This window comes from Electrophorus electricus, chromosome 12 (assembly GCF_013358815.1).
Source record: "Electrophorus electricus isolate fEleEle1 chromosome 12, fEleEle1.pri, whole genome shotgun sequence".
Lineage (NCBI taxonomy): Eukaryota > Metazoa > Chordata > Actinopteri > Gymnotiformes > Gymnotidae > Electrophorus > Electrophorus electricus.
The window spans coordinates 17375735-17402536 of NC_049546.1; the positions used below are offsets into that span (position 1 = coordinate 17375735).

Below are 26802 nucleotides of genomic sequence, written 5' to 3' on the forward strand. Positions count from 1 at the left end.
CAGCGGGCATCATTTAGGCCCTGCTCAACACACGGCTGCTCCACTGTATTAACAGGGGTTGTATGGCTCACCTTTGGCCATGGGGGTTTTGGCCAAGAATGCCCAGTTCATCGTGCCACTGGAGAGCTGGCCTGGTGGCTCTGCGTGTGTTGGGGGTGTCCGAGCCCCCCTTCTCTTTGTGCCTGTTGTAGTGAGCTGAGGGTCTTGTCAGAATGAAAGTCCTGCCCGTTCCGGCGCATGGTTTCCTCAAGCAGCAATGCAAATGCGTTCCTCCTGGACCCACCGTGGGGGTGTCAGAGGGCAGCCGTGGACAGGCGCATGTTTGCACAGTAACCCAAAACCAGGAAGCCTTTGAAACCTAATGAAGGCCTCTGGTGTGAGAGTCAGGCGAACCCGGCCTCATTTGGACACCCCGTGGCAGACCACTGCCTCCGCTTCACCGCCTCACTCGGGCTAGGGCCTCGGCTCGGTCTGCCTGACCTCAGACTCAGCCCTGACCCTCCTGCTGACCACACTCACGGCAAGCAGCATCCAGGGTCAGCCAACAGACTTCACTGACAGCACGGGCCGAGTTTAAACCCAACTGCTGCATGAATATCGTGCAAGGACATGAAACCTTTCTCGTTTAAACCGCAAACATATTCTGCAGAAATTAAATTTCACAGTTAACAATGGATGTTGTAGTAGTCACACCAAAATCTTTGCGTGGCACATACTGTCCATGCTCTTCCAAATGAAGGAACAACCAGTCCTGATCTTGGTTAGAACTCCTGCTGTATAAAACATCTGTGGCGGACAGAGCAGGAAGAGGCGCTCTCAAACGTGTGCACTTTTGGGCGCAGCATGTTCGAGTTAACAACGCGGCGGTTACCGTGGTGGCCACACACATAATTAGGACGCTGTTGAATCTGCCATAAAAATGTGGGGATGTTGTGGAGGCAAATTTGACTTTGAACAGTGGAAAATCCAATCTGTCAAAACCTCAGTGCATTATTTTGACGTAATTCCAAAGTTTATGGATTTTTCCTGCGTCTGGTGAAATTGGGTATAAAGGGTTTAAGTAGTGCTCCGTGTACGTGTAGGGGAACAAAGGTTGCCATGTTTGCACAATGCAGATTTCCTCTTGGGAGGTCTGTCCTCAGGTGATAATCCAAACAAACCTCATTGTTAAACCAATGTAAATTAGAACCTGACTCTGCTCCTTCCTGCCTTCCTGGGTTAATTTAGCGTTCCTTTTATTTTGTGAAACAGCTAAACATGCACAGGAGACCCCCCCCCCCCCCGAAGAACTTGATTCTTGAATAGCTTTCATTTATCCCATAAACACGTGGGTGTATTGATCTGTTTAGAATGGCAAAACATTTGCTGACATGCAAATGCACCAGAACTGCACAGATCTGGCTCCCAGAAGCGTGGGGCTCCGGCCTGCAACTGCTGTAGCCACATTTCAGCACTTCTGTCTCGATCTCAGTACTGTCCACACGTAAGTATTAATAAAAAAAAAAAAGCCACACCATAGTCACAGTGCTCTCATTAAGACAGACATCCATCTCTGCTCTGTTTAACTTTTAAAAGCCCCCGTCCTGGAGTTTTGAGACGGTTATCTCTGGTCGACTCCAGCGATGTGGAAGGGAGATTTGGGTTAAGAACAGCTGTGATCTGTAGAAGACTCGCAGGTATCTATGGAAATGAAGGGGATTCCGGTGAGGCTTGTCTGGCCTCTCCAGGTGCCTCTTCATATCTGTCTCTCTGCAAATCTAAAGCCCACTTGGCCAACTGTCTAGCCATACCTTATCTTATCATCTTATCATGCTTGTTGTGCAAGTGCCATTGGCACAGGATGGCAGTCTCCTGCTAACTCTTACTGTCTCCCTCAGCGTGCTCTCTCTCTCTCTCTCTCTCTCTCTCTCTCTGCTGATCTCTCCCACCCACTCTCTCACCCAGAAGTGCTTAAACCCACTGTTAAAAATTACATCCATGCCCTGCTCTGCTTTGCTTTGCTTAGCAGATGACTCAATAGGGAGGGGGCTAGAACTCCATATGACTGGCTTTCAATTGGGTTTTGTGGGGATCTTGAGATTCCAGATGCTCTGGAAGCCAAATGTCATGCGGTGTTAAAAAAAAAACAAAAAAAACCCCAAAAAGTTTCACCAAAGCCTAGTTCAGCTCGTAGTTCAGATGGTAATTCTGGGGTTGACGCTGCGTACCCAGCAACTTATGCCCTCAACCTCTTCATCTCCGTTCAACCGTATTATCCCCACCTGATTATTTCTTATCATGTATTTATTTGTTTAATTTGTCCCTCTCTCAGAAGAACTCAGCTGGCTGGTCTCACTGAACTAGGCCTGGCTGTCTGGCAGAGGCGCCCCCTGCCAACTTTTTCAGCCCCGAGACACCCCCCGCATCAGCACCCATTGCTGGTATCTCAGCCACGCCATACAATGGGCTGATATATCCTCTGCAGCCTGGGAATTCCAACTAGGGGCGAAGGGCCCTCCCCGTCTCCCGCATGTTGCTGTTGCGATCCCGGCCATGTGCGTGTACTATAAATAATAGATACATTAGCATGCATGAATCTCTTTTTTATGCCATGAAGGAGTGCTGTGTGGATAGAGGGGGTTTGGTGGGTGGGGCTTAGATGCCTTAATTCATTATTAATCCCCTTCGCAGGCACAGAGGGGTCTGGCTGCTGCCGGCTCCTGCAGTCCTCGGCTGACCCTGCTTTGGGAGCTGGGCTCAGTCTGCAGCCCGCGCACCACACTCCCCAGGCCATACCAGCTGCGCTGGCCAGTTTTAATAGACTCTTCCCACTCCTCCCACTCTCTGACCGCAGCTTCTGTGCTCCACCCCCACCCCAACCCAAGCCCCACCCAGCCCAGTCCAGCCCTACCCACGCATCTGGACAATCTATAGTGCGAGGAAGCGATCAGGAAGCGAATCTGTGGGATGCAGAGATCCCTTGAAATGGCGTTATTGACATTTGACCTTAATGTTTTGGTATAAGGATGCAGTACTGTGGCCGCTCTCTTCCTGTCCTTTGATATTTTAGGTGCTGTTTTGATGGTTGACAATGCAGTGGTCACCAAAAAAAGCTATTGGCTTTGAAGTTGTCCTTAGTAGCTTTCCCTCGTAGTTTTTACACACTGCGTCAGAATTTTGTGATGCTGAAAGAGGGTAAAGCATGTCTCAGACACAGAAGGGAGAGTGTGTTGTGCTTTTATGATGAGCTCAATGTTTCAGTAAGATTAAGATTTTCTGTTTGGTTCTTTACATGCATGCAAGAGCATACATTCATTCTTAAAGCCGGATGTGCGACTGCATGTATATCTATAGACCCAGTGAATACCCTTGAACATTTTCCTTTCAAATAATTCTAAATCCTTTTAAGACTCATGACTGTGTTGAAGGGCATTTTAAATGAAGGACATTTTGATCCTGTTTGTGGGTACTTACAGTAAGCGTTTAAAGATCTGTGTGTGCGTGTGTGTCTTTCATCCTGGTCTCCTACCACTAGGGTGCACTGCCTGCCACGAGCCCCCATTTCACTCCATCCAATCACAGTGCTCCAACTGAATACCATGCATCCCCCCACCAATCCAAAGTAAAAAGAATTAAATGTACTCAGTTACACACAAGTGCACACACGCACGCGCACAGCCTGGTTTTGTCACATAAAATGAACATGCATAATCGTATTTCCGAGTAACGCCACGACACTCATAAATATGACTGACCCAGATAACAGTGTCAAAATATGCGACATGTATCGCAGTGTGATCCATGTCTCCATCCTCGCATGTATTTTTGTCTGGTACCCCCCCCCCCCCCCCCCACCACTCTCTGAATGCTTGCCATGTGTGCTTTGGGAGAGAGCACCATGCTGGAGAGGCTGACTCCAAAGTGAAGCGCGGCTGCCTCTCCTCTGCGCTGGGGATTCTCTTACAGCTAGTTTGCCTAATGTGACACTCGCTCACATGTTCCACAGCCTTTTGATCTTTTGCTGTTTTCTTTGGCTTAGTGTGGTCACGGCATTGCAGGACTAACCACAGTTCATGGAAATGGTGGGATAAAATGCATTATTTTGCTAAACTACGATTAAAGAAGTGAGAGAAATGAAGGGTTTGTATATGCCCATTCATGTACAGACATCAAATGCATAAAATTTATATTAGTTTACGTTTCTGTAATATAGTATATATTTGTATAAATATGGTGTATAATATTTGTATACATTCATCCATAGTAATTGAAATATTTCACAAACTGTAACAGCAATGTGCAGAAAAAACAACAACACATTTTTAACAATTTTTACTCGGAGGGCGGAGTGGTGTGGGGGAGCTGCAGACACCACACCGTACCGCTGAACTCGGGTCAATCCCGGGAATACCCTGGCCTGGGCAGGAAATTGAAATATTGCGCCATATTGGCAGGCCGATGGCTATCTGTCACTGCCAGGCGGAGCCAGCAGAGACGCTCCGCAGATCAGAGCTGGAACGCTGGGGACCCAGGTTCAAAGGTTGAGAAGAATGAGAGAGCCCGGCTTCAGAAAGGGGATACAAGACCTTGCTGGGGGCAGATCCCTGTCCAACTCCCCTAACCATCTCCAGCCTCCAGCAACTCTCCACCTGTGAAAGAGAGAACAGTGAAGCAAAGTAAACGAACTACAGATAATGCTCACCCCCTTTTCTCAATCACGAGCTGCTACTAACAAAAACATTGTAAGCTATACAAAACCCCCCCCAAAACTATACACCTCAGCTGTTTCGTTTCATGAGCCGCTTTCAAAATTATTTATGCGACATCTTTTTATGCTGTATTCTTTAACATCAAGCTAACGCCATGCTTCCTGTTTCTCAGACATCACAAAAGAAGTAATTGAAAACTTTTCAACATAAGGAGAATGACCCAGGGTCAATATTTCTTTAAGTAATGTGCTGTACAGTTGTTTTAAAGCACTTTGTTGACAAAAAGCATAATGTCGCCAGCTGGCATTAAAAGGACTGCACTGGATAATTAGACTAGGTAAAACTACAGAAAACTGACTTACATTTGATAGAAAAGTTCAGTTTTTGCAATACTCTTAATTCCAAGAGATGTACTGACAGGAAATACAAATATAGTCCTTTTCCATTCAGTGTCAGTGACATGAATATTTATTTCTATACTTTTGAATTATGAGTGCACGAAAGCGTTATGAACACTTACATATCAAGTTTGACAATGGCAAAAGAGTGCCTCGTCCTCAGATTAAGCAGCACTCAGCTGTGGACATACTAACTGCACCAGAAATCCCACCAACATCAAAGGAAGGAACTGTTCACACCAGAATCGTGCGAAAGTGACTGCGACTCAGTGACAGAGGATGGACAAAGCAGAATGTTGCAGATCACCTTCATAGGCTGCTAGGCAGGATTCTGACCTCATGAAATATTACGTCCGGTTTTCTTTCTTTTTTTTTTTTAAACATTTTTTTGGGGATACCCAAACAGGAAATGACATCAACGGGCACGGGCCAAAACTAAAAATATGTCGTAGGACGGACAAGTCTGAGATGTCCCGGACTGGAGTGTGAGGTGGACGCATCCCAGATGGATGCTGAAGACAGGCGCTCGCTGACAGTGACGACATTCACCCGTCCAAGTTCAGCGCTGACGACACTTTTTCTTTTTTTTTTTTGTCTTATTCCAGATCAGCAACGTCAGCTCGCATGTAAGCCGAACAAACGCGTCCGACCGTGTAGTTTTACACCCAGGCGGCGCTTCTTCGTTGTCGCGGACAACCGGCTGTCTGCCAGTGACGGGAACTGGGAATTTCGAGCTCATCCGGTGGGGTTATCGCAGGCGCCGCTGTTTAAAAGTATTGGGCAGTGGGAAAAACCCACGAGCACCGGGGGAGACCGACGTGCTGACGTTTGGGTTTTAGATGGTTTTATACGGGTAGAACCGGGAGAAGCACGTCGTCTACACGTGTTTGTCCTGATGCACTTTTCTCGATTGCATCCTCATTGTGAATCGTGGGAATGTACCTGCAGTGATGAGCGCAAGAAGACGCCAGTAGGTGCAACGCGGTCTGAGCGCCTGCGACACGGACGCGCGAGCCAATCGAGTGCCGCGTGCTTGTCTGTTTAAGCGTGTTTGGGGTCACGTGTTGTTTGTTGACGCGCGTTCCCTCGGATAATTTAGAGATCACACATCGTTCTGTTGCGTGTGTCAAATATTGCCTCCAAATCGTATTTTTATGGTTACATCGTGTATCGACACATACAGGGATTAGCTTAGTCATATCATTATATCATTATGTAACATACTGCGCATTACGCACGCACACACATGAATATGAACAGGTCAGATGGTAATCAAAGAGGAGTGAATATGTGCGTTGTATTTAATTTTATTCCCCTCATATGGAAATGATTTCCTTTGATGTTATATAGGACACACACACACACACACAAACACACACACACACACCACACACCACACACACACACACACACACACACCATATTATATATATATATATATATATATTATATATATATTATATATATATAACTGGGCCTATATCCGGACTATTATATAGATATATAGCGGTTCCAACTTAACTGGCTAAAGATTTCTATTTAAAGTCAGTATGGCAAAAGGAACTCTGAGCCATTGGGTAAACCTCTTGCCTCGTTGCTTTGCCTGTCTGTAGTGATAACTCTATTATTCATGCATGTGTGTAGACAGCACTGTTAATCTCTTGCCACCCTGTAGTTGCTTCCATCAGCGGCTTGTAAGCAGCTTGAGTATCTGTGTGCCGCGCGCGTGTGTGTGTGTGTGCATGCATGCATGCATGCGTGCATGTGTCTGTGAGGAGTGCTCAGGTCTGAGCAGGCACTGGCCAGCAAGTTCAGTCTGGCGGTGGGGCGGTGTACCGCAGCCGTGCCGCGGGGGGCTGGCGGTAATTAGGTGGGCGGGGCCGTTCGACCACGGCCGTATATTCAGTATGCTGAAAGGGCCTTGGGCAGGGGGTCTATTGACGGCAGACAGGTGCACTGGCGGAAGGCGTCCGCTGAGCTCGGGCAATCGAAACCAGAGCAGGCAGCTCAGTGGCACCACGTCCACAACCCCCCCGCCGGTCACGGCAGGGGCCCTAACTGCGGGTTCAAATGGAAAGTAAGTTTGAGATCTACTCCTTGTCCATCTCTGTGAACAGCTTATGGGAAACAGCCGTGATCAGAACCGTAATCCTGCGTTGTAGTTACTTATGGGCAGCAGATAATCAAGACACTGAACAGTCTCGTGAAGGGCTTCGTTAGTGTTGCACTCCCTCTTTAAATTTGAGTTCATGCGGTTTCGAGCTGCAACGCTGTGTGGAAAACACATATTGGGGTGTTTTTTTCCTCTCTGCCCCGGCAGTTTCGCTTGAACTGGCTAATTCGAGTTACAGCCATTACAAATCCCATCGTCTTGGTGAGTAAGAGCCAGACAGGAGCATTGCTCTGAAAACTTGATTTTTTATTTAGCATTCCTCCGAGGTTTATGGCCAGGTGTTTAAAATTACGGGCAGGATATTTATTGGAAACTTCTGAAGGCAAAAACTTTTTTTTTTGTCTTTTGTTAACTTCTCAATTAGATGCACACAACCTAAACACATATGCCCTACACAGACACACACACACACACACACACACACACACACACTCACGCACACATACACCCCACACACACACACACACACACACACACACACACACACCACACACACACACACACACACATCCCACAAGTGTAACAATGAACCTCCATTCATTTACAGTACAATTTGGAAGCCAGATAAATACCAGGCTGTCCTTATGGCTCATCCACGCTTACCATTAGCTTAGAGCAGTGTGTGCAGTAGGCAGAGGAAGGGGAGTATTACTGACCTGTAATTATTAGGGCTTAACAAGGACCCATAATGCTTTGCACAATCAAGGTACAGCCCTGCTCCAGGTCCTGATTGCATGTTGCTTGGGCCAGAGATGTCAAGTGGGACACAGGGGAATGTGAAATCCTGGATAAGACCCCAAGCCCTGCGAACCAAGCAGCTCCTGTAATAAGGGATGGGGTTTGGGTGTGCTGAACACGCAGCCGCTGTGTGTGTGTGTCTGTGTGTGTGCGTGTGTGTGTGTGTGTGTCTGTGAAAGAGGGAAAGAGACTGTGTGTGTCTTTTGGGTGTGACTGAGAGCTTCTCTGTGACTGTTTTCCTTCCTAATCCTGGATTTTGGGTTGGGGGGTTGGTGTGAGCTCACAAAATTTAACAAGGTGAAATCAGTAGTCGGGTTAGGCATGGGGGCAGAACCAGGGCTTACCAAAAACAACTCTTTACATGTAAAGCCTAAAACATCTGCATTTGTCTTGTAACCGGGCCACGTAGATTCACCAGTGATAATATTTTGAGGGCTAAAAAGCAAGCAATGTATCTGCTCTGGAAAAGTTGAATAAGACCAGTTATTAATGGACCACAGGCTCTGAATGACTCCCGGGCTAACGTGGCTGTTAAACGCATTCCAGGTTTTGTGGAGGCCATTATTCCTGCTTCTTAATCACCAGCTCAACGTTTATAACCCCCGAAGCCTCAGTGTGTGGCTCGCGGAGACCACATGTGGGTATAGGCCGGGAAACGCCGGGCAGACCGGGGGAGGGGAACAGGCTCCCTTTGCCTTTAAAAGTAATGGCTTTAGCCAAATGCTTAAGGCACTGTGTCCATAACCAAACTGCACAGTGCCTGAACAGTAGTTTATGGCTTATTGGATATGATGGGAAGGACATTGGATGAAATACTGGGGCGCTTGTTACGGATAGTCTGGCTGTGATGGAGCTGGTTTCGGACAAGGGGTTATGGAGAGGGACCTGTTTTTGACTGCTCTGGCGTGGCCAGGTATACTTTCTGCTCTTCCCTGGTTATAACTGAATCGTTTCCCATTTCTCCTTAAGCAGTGTGAAAAATAAACTGCTACGGGGAATGCAGACTATTCCTGTTTTTTGGCACAGTTTCGGCTCATGTTTTTAGATGAAACACATTCCCGGGGTACCGAGGGTTTACCGCTTCTGCGAAGTCAGCACTCCCTGAAATGCAAGCGGAAAGGCAGCCCGCTCCAGAAGCCCAGGTGTTGAGCTCTCAAGCTCAGCGCCTGTCATATTGGTAGAGGAGTCAGCAGTGGACGGAACGGAAAAGAAATGCCTGGCGTGCCCATCAGTCAGTCTTGCACCGAGGAGCTCTCCTTCAGGGGCGCTTGGCTGGGGGCAGAGATGATGAGAGGGAATAATTATGCTTCCGTGATGTTTTTGTTTTATGATGGGCCCCGTTTGAAGTTTTCAATCAATCTTATTACCATAGAGCATGTTAGGGAGGAGTCTGGCTGGAGGTGTGAAGTGTCTGCACTGTTTACATGGGGACCTAACAGCTGCACACTTGAGGGACCTTGGAAAAAAAAAAACCCCAAACCCCCCACCACCACCACCACCCCGCGCCGGTGTGACTGGCGACACACACCGTCAGCTGATGCCGTAATTCATGTGCTTCATCCGTGATCTCTGTGTGTGTGCCCGAGTGTGAATGTGTGTGTGTGTGTGTGTGTGTGTGTGTGCGCGTGTGTGGGTGTGGGTGTATGTGTGTGGTGGTGCGGGGGGGGTTCTTTTTCTCCTCCTGTTTACCCACTGCCTGATTGCCCCCTGAGGAGAGCAACAGCAATTATCACCTTGGAGGAATGTGGGACCCTTGTGTTAAATTCCCTTTGACCCCCCTGGAGGAGGAGGTCAGGGGGTGGTGCTCCCCCTGGAGGGCAGCATGCAGTCAGGGTTGGGTGGGGGTGGGTGGGGGTAGGGTGGGGAGGGGGGCTGTGCCATGGATGGGTGCTTTTGTGGGTCTCTGCTCATGCTTATGGAAACCATGAATTTGCCACTGGTTTAGAGGTACAGGGCACTGGTTTAGTGGTACAGGGCACTGGTTTAGAGGTACAGGGCACTGGTTTAGAGGTACAGGGCACTGGTTTAGTGGTACAGGGCACTGGTTTAGAGGTACAGGGCACTGGTTTAGAGGTACAGGGCACTGGTTTAGAGGTTACAGGGCACTGGTTAGAGGTACAGGGCACTGGTTTAGAGGTACAGGGCACTGGTTAGTGGTACAGGGCACTGGTTTAGAGGTACAGGGCACTGGTTTAGAGGTACAGGGCACTGGTTTAGAAGTACAGGACAGTGAAGCTGGCTGGCCCTCTCTGCAACGCAATTTTTCATGGTGCATTTGCAATGCAAATGCCTGCTTTGCCTGCTTAATTTGATCTGGGGAAGTGTAAGGGCAGGCCTCACACATTGACTGTAGACTGGAGAAGGTTAAAGCACACACCAGCGTTTGAGACACACTAACACAATCATTGTGGGCTACATCCTTGGACTTCTATATTACTATTGCTAATGAATGCTATCCATACACCTAAAATAAATCTGGAATTTAACTCAGTAAACAAAAACTGATTATTTGACCTAGTTTAGCTTATTTATTTATTCATTCATTTATTTATTTTTATTTTTTGAAAATGAGTATTACTCCTCATGGGGACCAGGCAAATGTCTATGCACTGTCAAAATATTTGTCAAAAATCACTGTCAAAAGGCATTTGGTACCTAAATACACACACGCAACGCAAACCCACACACACACACACACACACACACACACAAAAACCTTTGCCTTAATTTTATTTATTTTTTTACAGCAAATGTTTGTTTTAAGGATTTAAGATTTTTATTACCTTAATAAATTCAGTGAAACATTGGCACCTTTAGAAGCCTCTAACAGTTTTTATGTTGTTTGGTTGTGTCAAGATGTGCCTATTGCACATATATAAATCAGAGCTTCACAAGTAATAACTACACCATAAAGACTGGTAGTCGTGGCATCTGGTTTCTGATTGGTTCAGTCCAAAATAAAGCTGGCCCAGTTGTTGTATATTTGGGTTAAAGGATAGTTCATTCCTTTAATCATGGAGATTTTCAATACTTGTGTTACTACTGAATCAAATCAACAAGTAAGCAAACAAACAAACAAAAAAAAACCAAAACCTCACATGATCAAAGATTACCTAACATATGTTTTAATCAAACGATGTATTGCTTATGAAAATGTATATGTATATTATGTTTTGTCTCTAGTGCCTTTCAAAATATATGAGAGCTTTGATGAGAAGGAAACCATGGAAATTGTCTACATTCTGGAAGACTGTGCTAAGATACCGCAAATGCAGCCAATCAATCGTAAAAGGAAAGGATGTTTCAAGTTATCTTCATTTCCCTCAGTGCGCAGGTGAGGCCGGCGATTTTGCTGTGATAGATTTTACATTCTCAAACACTTATGATGTCTGAAGGGGCAGGACTCATAGGACTCAGCAAGGCTGATCATATGCTGTTATTGTCAGATGTTGAAGAAGTGATGGGCTTTTATGTTTTGTCTCCACAGTGGCTCACTCAGCTTGCCCACGCAAGAACACATATCAAGTCTGTAGATGCTCCAGGCGAGGTAAGAAGCCATATCGATCCGTTCTATTGACGGAATCTGTTTCCCTGTTTGCATGGCTCGGAGACGCTCAGCTTTCCTTATAGTCTGTACTTTCCCCCCCCCCTATGAAGTAAAGGCAGCTGCCACTTCATATTAGTGCTTTTCATTTTGCTGCTCTGGATCCGTGTCGTGATGAGTGTGGTGTTGCGACCTTCCTGCTCACAGGCAGGACTGCAACTGTTAACGCCAGGCTCTGACCTCGCCAGGCTCTGACCTCGGCCAGGCTCTGACCCTCGGCCAGGCTCGGACCTCGGCCAGGCTCGGACCTCGGCCAGGCTCTGACCTCGGCCAGGCTCGGACCTCGGCCAGGCTCTGTGACCCTCCATTCCCTCAGTTGGGGTTCCTCAGTGGTTTGCATTCAACCAGCGAGTCAGTCTTGGCCACCGCGTGAACGGGACGGCCCTGTGCACCGTGATAAAGTGAAGTTTCCTCACCATGCCATCGGGTCACCTCGCCACTTCCAGTTACTGCCAGTCCAAGACCGGCCTCCTCCGGACCGGGGGTGGGCGCCCACCCGGCCCAGTTCCGCAGGGCCTTCTACGCCGTGATTTATTTAACAACTCCAGGCCTACACCCTACCGACCGGGCCTGCAACGCACACATACACAGCCTTTCTCATGCCCAAAGGGCAATGCTGAGACTCTTAACAAAAGCCATACAAGCCCAATATGGAACCCTCCAGAGTTGTGCTCACCAGCCCTCTATCCAAAGGGACTGAACCGTAGAAACTCCCGACCCAGCGTTACCATAGAAACTCCCCACAGTGCCCCCATCCTCCCTCGAAGCTCCGCCCATTTGCCAGCCTTTCTTGCTCGAAATCTTCATTGGCCTTTAATGACTTGGGTAGTTGCGGTTTTAACTGCTTTCGTTCATTGTTAGATTACTGATGTTTCAGAATGTACTTGAGCAAAAGAGAAAGAGGGCACAGGATTAGTGTCGGCAGCCAAAAGGCTCCAATCACTGGGCCCTGTTACTAGAAATTGTGCGATTGGATGAACACGTCCCCTGCTAAAGCATTTGATGAGTCCAGACCTGGGCCTCGGGTGAAGTCACCATGGATAAATACCCATCAGGCTTTTCTGCATTCAGTGTGCACCATTATTTCTAATAATATGAGTAAAATTTCATCTGTGTATGTCTTGAGTCGTGTTCACTTAACCTTAATGGACTGGTTCGTGTGCTGTTGCCATTTTTAAAAATTTTAGGACTTCAAAAAGCACAGCTGTTACTTCTGTAAAGACTTCTTCTTACTTTTGAAACAAGAATTACTTACAGATGTTGCGTATACTTGACAGTATATCAGTGATCAATATATGAAGATCATTTTCAAAATGTAAAAACAAAATTTGAATGCAATAATCACATGCACTTGTTCTACATAGTAATAGCTGTTTTCTGGTAGAGTGGGTTTAGATAGTTGACCCTTGTTTCATTAATGTTTCTTTAATGTCTCATTATTACTATTAAAACTGTTCATAATTACATGAAATACTACTACTGTTAAATGCAAATGCTGACTCAGCACTGTGCGTTGTTTATACATAATCTTACATTTGTATTGAGATGAGTGAAGAATTTACCACAGTCATGACACTCATTTGAAAGATGAAAATATGAATTATACTAATTATACTTACAGTAATTGTAAATTAAACACATTATACAAAGAGCATAGATCTATAGGTTTATCATATAGGTCCAATATTACACTTTCATTTGCGGCTGTAGCTTTTCACACACGGCTTATGATGCATTTTTAACTCCCACTGCTTTTATAGATTTTATGATGGACGTTCTTCTGAGCTTAATCTTTGAACTCTAAAATATATCTTCATCTTCATCTTCTAAACCGCTTAATCACAATTCAGGGTGGCAGGGGACCGGAGCCTATCCCAGCATCACAGATGCGAGGCGGGAACTCTTAATATATATGATTTGCAAAGCATCTGACTGCAGCGTGTGAAAGGAATGAAAAGGAATGATGTAGTACAGTGGGCAGGCAGCAGACTGATATCAAAAATTCAAATCGCTTTCCTACTGACTGCATTTTTAGTCCTTATGACAATTTTACTTATGATCCTCATCACTGCTGGTTCTTACGAGTTGATGTTGAAAAGAAATCATGCAGTAGATACCATAGTGTTATAATCAGAGGACACACGGTGCTGGACACTGGGAAATTCTCTTACTTGGAGTCACTAACTCAGGAATCTGCCTTGACTCTGCTGCCTCTCTCTGCATTATGGCTCGTCTACGCCCCCCTAAACACACACACATAGGACAGAGCACAGTGTGGAGCTCTAACCCTACACCACACTTACACAAACAGAATCATGCCTGCAAGCTCCAACACTCAGGTCACAAGGAAAACAGTGCCAGGGAGATGGATAGTTCGAGAAGTAGCCAGAGAGCTCGAGAGATCACCAGAGGGATGAGAGTGGTGAAGAAGATTTCTGAATGAACTCTGGAGTAGCTGGATCTCACTCCCAGATTCTCCACACGGGAGACATTCCAGCCGTCTTATTTTCGAGAGTACAGCCGGCCTGCCAGTATAGATGAGGCTACCATCAGTATTCTCTGGGCCTGTACAACCCCCTGTGTGCTCCAGTTGCCCCAGCACGATGCAACCACATCCCACGTCCTGTGCTCGGCCTTACCCTTAAAGGAAACTTCCATCAAAAACTGGCCTCGGTGAGGCACAACCCTGTAAAGCTGGAGAAACAGGACCACCATAAATTCATTCCATACAGGATTTATTTCTCATTTGCCAAAATGTCCTTTAAAATGTTTTTTTTTTTAGCTTTGGCATATTCCCCCACCCCCACACCTCATTGTTGCCATTCTTTCCTGAAGGCCCATAGCTCATGGTTACGAGTTAGTGAAATCCATCTTTTCTCATGGTTTTGTATTATAACCATTTGAATAAGATTCATGTACATCATCATGCATCCTAGCATGACCCTGGGTTTCACTGTGGGAGCGGGCTAGAACTCCTCAGACCTTCAACTCTTCAGGTTTCAGCATCGCCTCAGACCGCGCACGGTTTGTAAAACACAGAGGCATCGCCCCTTAGAGACGGGCCGGGGATCCCGAGATCAAATCCATTACGGAAAAGCAATACAAACACATGCGGGGAAGAAAAAAAAAAAAAGACAAAGACTGGCAGGGGGACGGGGGGCCCTGGAGCAACGCTGGCCCCTGGCTGAGACAGCCCGGGGCCCGCGGGGCCCTGGCTCCGGAGACGTTAGATCATTTACCGACGAGGGTACGGCCGAGCGCGGGCGTAGCACGGGCGTTCAGCACCCCCTGTTGGCGTCGGCTTAGCACCCTGCCACAGCGCGGCCTTGGACGGGTAGGAAGGCCCTGAATTCGACTCCAACCGCTGGCCGCTCTCCCCTCTCCCGCCTCACCCCATAATTCTCCCTCGAGTCCCTCTCGGCCCCGTCCCCCCAACTCCCCCCAGGAGAGTGGGAGCAGGCCAAGGAGGCGGTGAAGACCCGTCTTTGGCGCGTTTGATGGGGGCCCTGTCGGACAAAACCCTCTTTGCTGTTCATCCATGTGGAAAATGGTGGCATTGGAGGAGGGAGGACAATTAGCGGGCTCTGCTAATCACGCAGGCAACACTCACTTCACCGACATGTGAAATTTTGTTTAATCTAACATGTTGATGGGCAATATGACAATGGGCCGGCCATCAGAAAGAAAAAAGACGCGAAGCCGAGGACCTGACAGCTGATAAATGAAAGATGGCCTTTGTGAGCTATGCACGTGTGTGTTTGCGTGTTTGTGAAGCTAGACTGGAGCAGGGTCAGACACAGAAGCATTACATACCATTATGCCTGTGGTGTATTCAGACAAATAGCTATGCATGTCCCTTCTTAGCTGTTTTGGTGTTTGTTGTGGCCATTGACGGTGGCCGAGAGTATAATCATTTCATTATAGTGACACTCGGCCCAATAAACCCCAAATCTGTGAGAGTGGAGGCAAAATGAGTCTCTTTGGCATTTGGAGAAATCAATATGCTATTTAAGGTCACTGAAAAGTCTGCAGTGTCTCTCATTGTTGAGTTGGTTGTGCAGAGCAAGCTTCATAAACACAGGCAATTTGTTTTTTTAGTTTGCTCTTCTTGGAGATGCCGTTAGGAAGCGTGAAAAGCCTTAACAAAAGAGATGCCATCAAAGATGTGTACACATCATAGCCCCTCTCAAACTTAGGCAGTGGATTCTTTGAAAAAGTACCTGTCACGTACCAGCTTTTATTTTTCCTCTTGTACAACCTCTCTGCAAAATTGCAGGGGACAGTTTGTTCAGCGTTTACTTTTAATTTGAAATTTATCCTGTTATAAAGTAGCAAAACATGCTTCCTGCTCGTCAAATGATACATAAGCACTGAAAACGTCTGCCTGACACAGGACAGGTATGCTGGAGGTGTCAAGGCAAGGCGCTCAAGGCTGTTCAGGGCTGTTCAAGGCTGTTCGGGGCAGTTTATGGCTGTTTGAGGTTCTCTAGGGCAATATGAGGATGCATGGGTAGTTTGAGGCTTTTTCGAGCAGTTTGAAGCAATTACCTTGCAGTGCAGTTTGAGGCTGTTCAGGGCTAGGTTAGGGTTAGGCTCAGTCTGAGGCTGTTCATGGCTGTTTGAGGCAGTTTGAGTTTGTTTAAAGCTCTTTGTGGTAGTTTGGGGCTGTTTTAGGCACTCCGAGACTGTGTGGGGCAGTATGAGGCTGTTTGAGGCATTCTGAGGCTGCTCAGGGCTGTTCTGTACTCCTGTGCTTTCACAGTTGTCTGTATGTTTGTCCGTGCGTGCGTGTGTATGTACATTTGTGCATGTACATGTGTGAACATGTGCATGCATTTCTGCGTGCACTTCTGTGAGCGTCTGTTTGTGTATGCACACGTCAAGAGTAGGTCACGCCGGCCGCAGCTGGTCTATGGTGGTGTGGGGATGTAATATTACAGGGGTTAATTCCTTTCGCAGCAAAAGCTCAGAAATTCATTTGGATCAAAACGAGGAACGGGGGAGGATGCGCAAATTGCTTTTCTTTTATAAGAATGAATGGAATATCCAGCTCATAATCACCATTTTCTATGAGCTTTGCGATGATTCTTATGAGAGCTTATTTAGTGCTAAACGCTGCAGCTCTCTAGCACTGCACAGGGCTGCAATGCTCTGTGTTGCGGATGCCTGGTGCAATCTGTGCTATTGTATTTGTTTCAGAGATTTCCACTCCGCTGTGCCAGACAGTTTGGCCTCTTGCCAAAGCTCACAGCTGGATTGGACAATGATTTTAATGTGTGATGGGGGTGGGGGGTGGTAGATCAGTGTCTGGGATATGAGATTGGGATTTTCTTGTGTGTTCGATAATGATATGGATAGTGAACGTGATGATTTTTGGGGGGAGAGAGGTGGTGGGAGAAGGGGTCAATTGCTAGATAATTCTGACAGTATTTTGTTTTTTTAGAATGTGTGTATGGGTGTGTATGTATTTTCTCAACCCTGTGTGTGTGTTTGTGTGTCTGAAGTTTAGCTGTGCCAGACATCTTAATTCCTGCACGAGCTTCACTTGTGAACAAAGTGCCATGGCCGCGGGTTCCCCTTGCAATCCCCGATTTTACCCTGCTCAGACCCCGGATTAAATATTGATGGCATATTTGATTTTCCCCGCAGCCGATTCCTTACATCAGCTGTAGCGTCATCTCAGAGTGAGCCACGAGCTCTGTGCTGCAACGCTCCGAACCGCCAAACCCTCCCCGTAGCACGACTCGGCACACGTTTCTGCGTTTATTTCTCCGAGTCACTTCATTTACCCGGCGCGTCGCCCCGTTCGTTATCAGAGTGCGGCGCGGGAGGCGGGCCTGCATTGACTCCCTGCCGCTTCTCCGCTGTTTTGACAGTGGTAGCGCAGGGGCGCTTTACACAGCCCTCATCATTCAGAGCAGCAGGGAGGCGGATGGGGCTCCGGCCTGGCGAGGAAGAGCTGGCCCCTCCCTGCGCTCTCCCTCCCCAATCTCCGCGTCCTCCTGGAGGGGCCCTCCTGCTCCGCTGCTCCGTCCTAACGACCGACTGCCAGAGCGAGCCGACCCCGAAATAGGTGCCTTGTCGGTCTCCGTGACAAGCGGCGCGTAATCAGCGGCGCGGTCATGTAATTACAGCTGTCAGGCCCGTTTGATGCCACCGACGCGAGCGTGAGTAGCGGGGGCTGTTGGGACGGCTCCGTTCACGCCTGTAGGCCGCCTTCACCACGTCCAAGACGTCGGCAACGCACGCAGGGTGGAGGTGGTGGTGCTGGTGGAGGAGGGAGTGCCAATACCTGTCTGGAGGCTCGAAGGTAGTGCCACGTTAAGCTGTACCACCTGCCTTGGCAGTGCTGGCACACTCTGCTAAATGCGTCGCCGCGATCCAACCCCCCTGCGCCAAAGCAACGCGTGGCGTTCACGGTTTGTCTCCGAGGTCAGGATTCTCGGGCTCGTTTTGATGTTACCCGGGTGAAGTCGCAGATGGTGGAGGGGGGTAACGAGCATGATAACAAGTGCTGTCAGAGCCCTAGCCATTTAACCGCTAAGTGTCTCCGAGGCGAAGGTGTTCTGTGTTTTTTTTTTTTCTTTTCTTTTCCTTTTCGTAAACGTGGATTAGTTCCTGGCGTCCTGGAGAAGACGTGGTGCCGCTGCAGAGAGAAAGGAACGTTTGACTACCGGGGCGGCACTTAATGTTTCTCTACTAGTGCGCGTGAATAGAAGAGGCACAAGAGAAGGGGCAGTCGTTACCTTTGTTGAGAGCTCACCCTGCACCCTGCAGTACGTGGCTGCAAATGGCGCTGCGTGCTGCGGCTTTGGCGTGCGCTAGGTCGTCCTTGTCCCTTAGCGAGTGTGCACGTAGAGACCACGTAGAGACCACGCAGAGCTCAGCTACTCAACCGAGGAAGACTTCTGTGGATTCCTAGAGAATTCTAGTGAGTTCTAGAGTTTTAGGGAGTTCCACGGTGGATTATCGGTGGACAGTAACCCCTATGAAGGAAGGCCTAATAATGAGCCCTTGCAAAAAGCCGGGCATCCTTAAGAACGCAGTGCTACAGCTCTTCAAATCATTCGGCTAGCGAAGTCCAGGCTTCCGCGCGTCTAGCTGTCAGCCGCCCTCATCAGCTGCTGCTAGAGCGGCTCATTTGCTGGGACATCAGGACTCCCATTTGCTAACATGTTTCACATTTACATTTTTGTCTTAGAACCAAAAATGGCATTTTTTAACTTGTGATGGGGACAGTGCTTCATCTGTCCAAAAAGCAGACAGCAGTTGTCAGTTCGGCATGGTCTTCTGAGGAACAGCTAAAACCTAGGGCTGTTTCAAAGGCTCTGACAGTTAGCACGGTGGCACCTTGGCGACACAGATTCTACCATATAGTGCCTGAACCTTCAATGCATTCTGCCTTTTGTTTCGTCCCTCTGCACGTCTGTATGTCGGCACGTTAGGTCTGGTGCGACACTGTGCTCCTTGTGCCATGACTGGCTGGCGACGGTGTTCTCCAGAGCTGCACAATATATGGTTTGTTAATTGCTCTTGCAGTACTGGTCTTCTGAATGAACTGTGTAACACTGATATCACAGAAGGCAGCAATATGCAAATGACCTCTCTAACAGACCACTTCTGTGCTGCGAGTGTCCTGACCAATCGCAGATGCTCGAGATGGCTCTAGATGAGTGTTATGTGGGTGTTTGGATGAAGCGCGGTGCTCACATGACCCAGCAAACATAAATAGCTTTGGTCAAAATGAGACGGTCCAGTTTTTATCATGTGAAGGATTCACATGATAAATATATCGCAATATATCGCGAGGCACACTGCAGAAGCAATATCATCGCTCTGAAGTATCCCAGTGATGCTTGAATGTCCTAGAATAGCACATCCCGGTAACTGGCGCAAGGAAAGGTGTTAAACCTTATGGTGAGTGTCTGGGGAGTATAAAGTGAGATTGATGATGGCCTCTTCATCTGTACAGTGCCTTCTGTTATCCCCCAACACCCCCCCCCCCCCCTATTATTGTAATGACAAATTTATGAACAAATCTGTTGAATTTGATGTAGTCTATGGCATGCAGAAAGCTATAGGAACATTTAAGCAGTTTTCCTTTGTACATTATAAATTGTAACTCAGGCCAGAGTATGTCATAAAATTTTAAGCTACTGATTTTTTTTTAAAGGGTTGTGCACTTTAAAAGCTACCTTCTCAGGACTGGAATTCTGATCGCCTGCCTTCGGGGTCTGCTGTGATGGATGTGTTTTCGTCTCCACCTTGTTTTTGTCTCACGACACCTTGCTGGGCAGGAAGTGATGGCCCTCGTTTGGATCGTGCTAATTAAACGCACGCACGCGCGCACTTGCAGGTAGCGCGAGGTGTCGTTCTGCGTGCGCCTCGAGCACGCCTGGTCTGTCACCCCGCGGTCTTCCCTGCCTCAGTCACGCAGAGGCAACACAAGGTGAAGTGCGAACGTTTGGACGAGCCCAAAGCTAATCATTGTGCAATTACATCAGCCAAAAGGGAGCCATTAGCGAAGTGCTAACTGCCGATGGAGGATGCTCTCGCGGTGGGCGGGTGGGGCGGACGAGTGGGCCGCGTAGCTGTCTCGTGTTTTCTCTCAGCTTTCGAAATGCAGTGCGGATCTGCTCCGGGGGGAAACCGACTCCGGGGCCTAATGCGTTCCTCATTGGCGGCGGGTTTGGAGATAGAGGATCACTTTATGGGGACTTTTACGAGGAAATATATCGTTTATTTTCATAAATAGGCGAGCAGCTGGCTGGCTTTGTGTTCTTAGGAGAACGGGGGTGGGTGTGGGGGTGGGGGTGAAGTGTACGGGGTGGTGGCTGGTCTGGAAGGTGGTTGTGATGTTGTGCACAATTCATTTTTAAAAATGAGGATTGGGAAGAAAAGACATTAGGTTGTGCACTATGGCAACCTTGTATATATACATTGTATATATATATATATATATATATATATATATATATATATATATGTGTGTGTGTTTGCGTTTGCGTTTGTGAATGTTAATGTAAATGTGTGTGTGACACCAGTGTTTGTAGATGTTTCCAGTACCTTCACCCAGTGAGAGTGAAGGTTGAAATGTCTTCCTTAGCAACAAGCAGTCAACCTCAGCCTGTCACCTTTAAAAAAAAATAAAAAAAAATTCAATCCATCTGGTTATCTTGATCAACATCTTGTGTGTGCCAGCGCATGTTCGTCCGCGCGCGCGTGTGCGTGTGTGTGCGTGCGTGCGTGTGTGTGCGTGCGTGCAGAAGGTCTCCAGCTTCTGATTGAGCTGCTCAGCTGCCTCTGTCAGAGTGCCATTCACCTAACATGAGTCATGTGATCTGCGACTCCAGTCGCCCTCCCAGCTGAGATGTGCTGCTTGCGTCGCTCTGGGCAACCCCTGCCAGCGCTGCATGTCACGTTGGCATGTCTAAGAAAGAGTGCAGGAGAGACAGCGTAGAGGGGAGGGTGGCGGAATACATTGCGGAAATGTCTATACTTTGTGTACACGTGTGCCGGTGTGTGTGTGTGTGTGTGTGTGTGTGTGTGTGTGTGCGCGTGCGCACAGCTGTGTTTGTCTTTCTGTGTTCTTGTACACATACGATTTTCTGTTTGCGATGGTATTAAGGTACATGTGTGAGTACAATAGGCGCACATTATGTGTTTCTGTTCAGGACTGAAGAGCGACCGGACTTCCTCATTCGACACGTGTCTCCGCGTGTCCCTGCATGTCCTCGTGTGTCCCTGCACTCTCATTGAGACTCCTGTCATGTGGCACACCCCCAGTCACCCATCTGCCCTCTCCACCCACTTTGGCCGTGGCACGCGGTGTGTTCACCGGGCAGAGCTGTGCTGAGAGAGAGAGACTGAGGACATCAAGGCTGGATTGCTTTGAACATGCTGTTGGCACGGCAGTTGATCTTTCTCCTTCACCATGCCCAGATTTTTGTCGTTCCCCCCCCCTGGCTGATTGAGTGACCTGGCTGACCCCGCCGTAGCGTGCACTGTTAGGGAGGTCAGGGCCTTGGGGTCATATGTCACAGGCCTTTTGACCCGAGCGCAGCAGATGTGACAGGCGTGACGGGGTCCCTGCGGCCTGAAGGAGGAGAGGAGTCCTCTAACACGAGGACGCTGTTGTCATTACTGTCCTCCAACGGGACACCATCATCATTCATGTCCTCTAACGTAAGTTCACTGTCGTCAGTACCGTAACAGGACAATCATCATTACGGTCTCATGTGCTTGATGATTGAGCTCAAATGTCCAGAAGCTTTAACAGACTGAAGGCCCTCGATGACACGTTTGTTTACGTCTAGTCATAAGAGGAATTGCTTATTTATGCTGTTAACACCATGCCAGTAGTTAACTGTGCGGCGTGTTCCGCGGTGTTCCTAGGAGGTGATTTTTCTGGAATGATGCATCAAAGAAACGGATTGATTATGATGTCCTCTTTGTTTTTCCTCACTTTATGCATCACTTGCGCAAAATGTCAGCTTTCTTGCATTGGCTGCCAACCCAAAATATCTCCATTCAAGCACAACAGTCATGCCATGTTGCTTAGTGACATGATGACATGCCATCAGGAAGTCAAATGTCAGCCTTTTCTTCGCCTAACATTCACCATTCATTTAATTGCCACAGCAACAGCATCTCATTTCTGTCGGATCCCCTTTTAAACTTTGTCCCATTAAGTGGGAGATTCATTACAGGAGGCTGAAAAGAAACGAAAACCGATCTGCACAACCCTGTAGGCAAAAGATCAGAAGTGTACGCGCTGTCGCTCGATCCGCATAACTAGAAGAATGAGAGTAGCAAAGTCCCTACACACACAACTCTGTGTTCAAAGACTGGATGTGTACTGGGTATGTACAGCAGGTTTATGTACTTTTATGACTGCAGAGGGCAAACTCCCCACGTTGCCAGTTCTGGCCTAGCACGTCCATGCCAGGACTGTCGTTAATACAGGTTGAGTCCTGGTCAGGAAAGCAGTTAATATGTATGAAACCTGGTGCACTATGCCTTCACTCAGGAGGGAGAAATGAGGCTTTCTAGGTCTGCCATGGACCAAAGAGCTGTTTACATTTCTGTAGTAAGAAATATAATTGATGTGCTCTGATGGCGAAGTCTGCATTTTTTCTTTGGAACACAGCATATAGTTTTCAGTATTTGTTCATGCATTTCCATAACTCATCAAGAGGGTAAGTGAAAGCATATTATTTCGCACACAGAATAATGACTTATGGGCAAGTTCAGCTCTTGTCCTAGGCCTAGTTTGGCCTTGTTTGTGGATGAATGGTTAGTTGTAGAGTAAACAACCAAAAAAAAACCCCGCACCCAAGTATCTGACGTTTATGGTGGTTCTATTATTTCCGCTAAGAGAAAAATTCACTGAGAAAAATGCACCGGCTCATTTGTTATTTTTCGCTCCGTTCCTCCTACGTGGGCAAACCCCCGTTTCTTAGCAGGGCTGCGGCCACGAAGCGTGGAAATCAGCTCGGGAATATCTGGGAAAATGTCCCCCCTAATCCGTTATATTTGCTCTGCCACCTCCAAACCATTTGTCCACACACCCTGCTGGTGCACTCCTCCTGTCCCTTCCAGGGATTTAGAGTGGAGGTGCAAGAGCCCACAGACAGTTAAAAAAAGACAGGAAAAAAAAAGCCATCTGGCTGGAGGGAGGGAGGGCGGGATGGGGGGAGGGGCTGGGGTGGCGAAGGGAGTCATGCTGGGAAATCAAAATGACAGACAGCAGTGAAAAGTGTTTTGCGGTCTCCCACATGTATGTGGAGCAGCCTTCTCGGTGAGTTTTCACAGCTCTCTGGTCATCAGGTAGACGCAGGCTTGGCCACGGCGAGCTCCCCTCTCACTGGTTCGCCCAGAGTCCCTGGCTTTGGGAGGGTGTGTGTGCGTGACCGCCGGCGGTGCGGTTGCCGTGTGAACCTCGGCGTTTTGTCTTCTGCCCTCTGCACGGTGGGTTGGGAAGCGGGCAGAGACATGGACCGAGGCGGATTTGTATCGCGTGACGTTTGAGAAGAGTTGAGATGCTGCCCGGAGCACGTTTTTTTTTTTAACGTTTGGATCCGAAGCCAAAACGGCCACTCTGCCATCTCTTTCCAAATATTATAGTCCCCCAGTTATCATGCGACCATCTTAACCTCCCTGCCCCCATCTCCCTATGATGGCCTCTTTTCTCTCGTTCAAAAAAAAAGAAAAAGAAAAAAGTGTGGAGGCTTCATCCCCCCCCCCCCCCCCCCGAGCGGCTGTGTTGTCCGAGAGGAGTCCTTAGGAAGTCTTTATTTCTGCCAGGCGGGCCTCTCGCGTTCCTGCAGCCTCTCAGCCTGTTCTCATGGTCGTTCCCCCCACCTGCTGGGTTCCTGATCCCGGGCAGGGCTGCGCTTCGGCGGGGGACAATTACCGCCCCACTCTGCCTTTGATCATCTGACCACATGGAAGCACAACAGCTGACCACATGTTTCAGTGGCCAGGGAGCGCAGGGTGAGGGAGGAAGAGAAAGGAGGAGAAGGAGAGGGGCGAAAGAGAGAAAGAAAACATCGCCTCGCCTTCTGTGTTCGCTCGGAGCCGCGGCAGAGAGACAAGGATCCGTTCCAGGAGTTGTTTGCAGTCCCCTTGGATAATGCTTGTGATTGTTGGCGCATCGTAAACAGTTGTCGTTGTGTTTTTTTTTTTTTTTTTTTTTTAAGTCAGCCTGATTATGTCAGGCTGGGACGTTTGAGACAGCTCGTTCCTCAACCCTACATGAAGTTTTGGAGTTTGCCCGTATCGTTCAGTTAGAGTGGCTTATGGACTGGGAGAAAGTAATTTGAGGCTGGGCTGTTAAAAGTGAGCGCTAATTCTTCTATCATTGTCAGCCAAAATGTCCCAGGGCAAGCTGGCCCTCAGCCTAGCAGCTACCCTGGTCAGCATTCAGAGTTCCCTTACATGCAGTCCAAACCGCAGCCTGGCTCACAGTGAGGCTTGGGCGTGTCCCCTCGGGAGAATGTGCTGGGAGAACACTCGGCAGCCCTGATTTGTCCAACCACTTCATGCCGACAGTGAATCGCCTTAATGGTGGTAGATGGTAAAGGCAGAGTTAATAAAAAATACTAAATAGATTAAAGTCTGTTAAAGTTAAGTGTTGGACAATGAAATTAATGTCATACTGCTGAATTTAGAAAACTCTTGTTAAAATTTATTTATTTTTTTTTTTGGAAACTTCAAAACTTTCCTGACATTTGATTAATTTGAGTGGGATTTAAGCATTATGGTATATAGATGTTTGCTGAAGGATAAACAGTTCTGAAAAATTCCACATATAAATCACGTAGTAATTGTTTGATACCGTAATGAGATGGTGATGTACTGTCAAATTAAATTTAAGACTGTCTCACTTGACTTCCACCTCCTACTCAGTGGTATAGAGCATCTGCTTATACTAGCATATCACTCCTTTTACACTTGACAGATATCTTTGTTTTAACTAGACTGTCTTGATTGTCGTGACTTGAAGATTTGGTTCCATTTTTAGAGGCCTTTTTGCCTTTGATGTAGATGTCCAGATTCACGCATTTTCACGCACACTGTTTGTTGCTGCCATACTGGCAGAGTTTTGCTGCACCTAACATTATCAGGCACTCTCAGAACTGGCCACGTAACCTGTCCTCTCTCTAGTGTGCCAGACATGTTCAATATATTAATGAGATGCAATACACTTCAGTATTGTTTGTTTAGCTGCAAGAAGAACTCACATAAGACAGAATACCATCTAAGCACATGGTGCAGACAGACAGCAAAGATTAAGCAGATTTGACCTTATTTAGAATTATTAATCCATTTCTAATTCCACTGGGCTCACGCACACTGTTGTATGAGACAGGCATTTCCTCCTGTCTTCTTGCTGTATTGATGGTGCTGACTCTCCTCTTTACAAGCAGTGACGGTGTAAGTGAACCAATTAGAAACAGCCTCAATACAGGCTGTGTCATATTACAGCTTCCTGCATCTGTGCGGTCCCTGAAATCTGTGAGGAAGACTGAAATCTTACATTCAGTTCATCTAAAGGGCTCTTGTACGTAAACAAAAGGTTTATATTGGCAGTTTATGTTAGTATGGAGCTCCGTGCTACTGATACTGACAGTGGGCCATTACTAAACTGCCTGCTCTGAGATTATGTCTTGACATAAAGCATCGTAAATGTGCATGCGCATTTTAGGTGGCTGTTGCTATCGGAAAACATTTATTGCAACACTAAAACCGGACTGGGAGTCACGTGTCACACCGACAAAGTGCGTGCACACGTGCGCGTGCGAGTCCGCCACGGCGGACGCGAGAAGCGGGGTGTAGCCGTGGGCCAACTGTGGTGGAGGGCCCTGGGGGAACTGTTTGTTTTGGCCTGTTTGCCAGGGACGGCCTCCTTGAGTGCTCCTATTGTGGAGAAGATCACTTTACCATGTTAAGGGAACATGAAAAGAAGCTCTTCACCAGCACTCGGGCCCTGGCTGGAATAACAGGCACTGTTTTGACTGGCTGTCGCCTTTTATTCCCTGTTATTGCTGTGGCTAAAGGCTTTTGGCTGAAAAGAAGACAAGATCCATATCAGGAAGATGGACACACTGGTGAACTAATTCTGTTATGATCACCCCCACACAATTAGTCCCTCCTTCGAAGTTATTAGTTTATGAGGATTATTTATCTAACTGACTTTTTCTTCTCCAAAGAACCTTCAGTACATTTATAAGTGTCATATAAATTATATTTCCTTGTTACAAGCTTAGTATTACTTTTATCAAGTGTTTTTGCTTTATTTTGAAACAATTCAAGTGTAAATTTTATTGTGTTTAAATAATGATTATCTTAAAAATCTAGCCAATCCAATGCTACCCAAGTACAATTGAAGTCTTTTAAACAAGAGACAACATATGAAATTCAGTGGATTCTATAAAATGTGAATAAAATTGGAAATAATGTTCCTAATTGCTGTATTTTTCATTGTATTGCACAAATGATCACTGCAATTATTGTTATAGGTTTTGTATTGAGTATAATAAACCAGTCCAACTACCACAGATTTGAACCAAGTGTGAACACTGTTTTTTTTAATATTTTTTTATAGTTTTTATCCTCACAAGTTTTATTCCCATTACTAGACCTTTGTGCATTTTATCCAGTTCATAATCATTTTATCCGGCAGTTAAAAATAATTAA

The 26802-nt window shown here is 47.2% G+C and overlaps 1 long non-coding RNA gene across 2 annotated transcripts in view; it reads left to right on the top strand.

Moving 5' to 3' along the window:
* LOC118242300 overlaps positions 1 to 26802 on the top strand; it is a 55960-nt gene that overhangs the window by 5632 nt on the left and 23526 nt on the right. The window contains exons 1-3 of one of the 2 annotated variants that reach the window (XR_004776749.1): positions 5508 to 5712; positions 11181 to 11331; positions 11485 to 11544. This is a non-coding gene — a long non-coding RNA (uncharacterized LOC118242300). Of the gene's footprint in view, positions 1 to 5507; positions 5713 to 11180; positions 11332 to 11484; positions 11545 to 26802 lie in introns of those variants that run through there. The other variant, XR_004776748.1, reaches the window with a different exon arrangement.